Below are 1463 nucleotides of genomic sequence, written 5' to 3'. Positions count from 1 at the left end.
CAGGAGTGTGGTGAAAAACCCTAGATCACCTATTTGGATTCTTATTACCCAAGTTACTAAGAATATTACCAGTGGCATACAGGGAGCTTAGCCAATGAGCGGTCAGAGAAGGTGTTTCCTCTGTAGTTCACGCCAATCGCCAGCTTGGCACTCCCGGCCCAGGCCTGACGCCTCTGGCCCAGGCTTCAGGGCTGGGAAGGGGACCCTCATATCCCCCCGATCACTGGCTCTGCCCTCGCCCAGGTCTGACGCCTTGGCCAGAGGCGTCGACCCCCATCACCCTCCAATCACCTGATCAGCCCCTTGCCCAGGCCTGATGTCTCCACCAGGGGTGTCAGGCCTGGGCAGGGGACACCCATCTCCCTCCCATGGCCGGCTCCACCCTCACCCAGGCCTGATGCATCAGCCAGAGGCATCAGTTCTGTGCAGAGGACCCCCAGACCCCTCCGATTGCCGGCTCCGCCCCCCGCCCAGGCCTGACGCCTCTGGCCCAGGCATCAGGCCTGGAAGAGAACCCCCATCTCCCTCCGATTGTCAGATAGGCCCCTTGCCCAGGCCTGACAACTTGACCAGAGGCATCGACCCCCATGACCCTCCAATTGTCGGATCGGCCTCCGCCAGAGGTGTCAGGCCTGGGCAGGGGACCCCCATCTTCCCCCCTATCACCGGCTTCAGGCCGGCTTCTTGGGCTTCCAGGGCCAGCCTGCGGCCCGACGAGAAGCAGGAAGGCAGCTATTGGGGTCGCACACAGGACCCAGGATGGTGGCTCTTGCGCTGGCAGCTGCGCTGTCCCGCCCTGTCTGCAGTATGCAAATTATCCTCCATATTTGTTGGCGGTTAATTTGCATATCATGTTGGTTAGCCGATGGGAGGCATAGCGAATGTACAGTCAATTGCCATGTTTGTCTATTATCACGTAGGATTACCATAGAATGTGGCCTACATACACTTCAATAATGGGCTTATTAAAATAAGCATCTGAGTAAGACACCTGCCCATACAGCTATAGACATTTCTATTCATCTTCAACTTTCTGAATTGGATAATTCCACCAGGAGGTATTTGCCACAAGGTCAACATCAAAATTAAACCCTGACTTGATTTACTTTTGTCTTTATCTCCTTGTCAATATACCTCATTATTTTTCTTTCTACTCTTTAGCTCTAAGCTCCCTAATTTTTCAGGCAGGGTTTACACATGGCAGGGTTTACACATGACAGGGTTATTTTGGAAGAGAGAAACTATTGTTAAAATCTTCATCAACGTATGGCTAACCTCTGCAAACGCCATCCTCACATGAAACTTGGATTCCTGTTGCACAAGACAATAATACATGAAGTATACACAATACAATTTCTTAGTGGGGACTGTGGTGAAGAGGATGAGCATGAGGATATATTAGGTCAGTGTCTCTCATATTTGAAATCTTGGTGCCCCCACCCTCTAGGCCCAGTTCCTCAGGT

The sequence above is a fragment of the Myotis brandtii genome, unplaced genomic scaffold (genome assembly GCF_000412655.1).
Source record: "Myotis brandtii unplaced genomic scaffold, ASM41265v1 scaffold324, whole genome shotgun sequence".
NCBI lineage: Eukaryota > Metazoa > Chordata > Mammalia > Chiroptera > Vespertilionidae > Myotis > Myotis brandtii.
The sequence above is the reverse complement of the archived record's forward strand: the minus strand, read 5'-3'. Positions refer to the sequence as shown.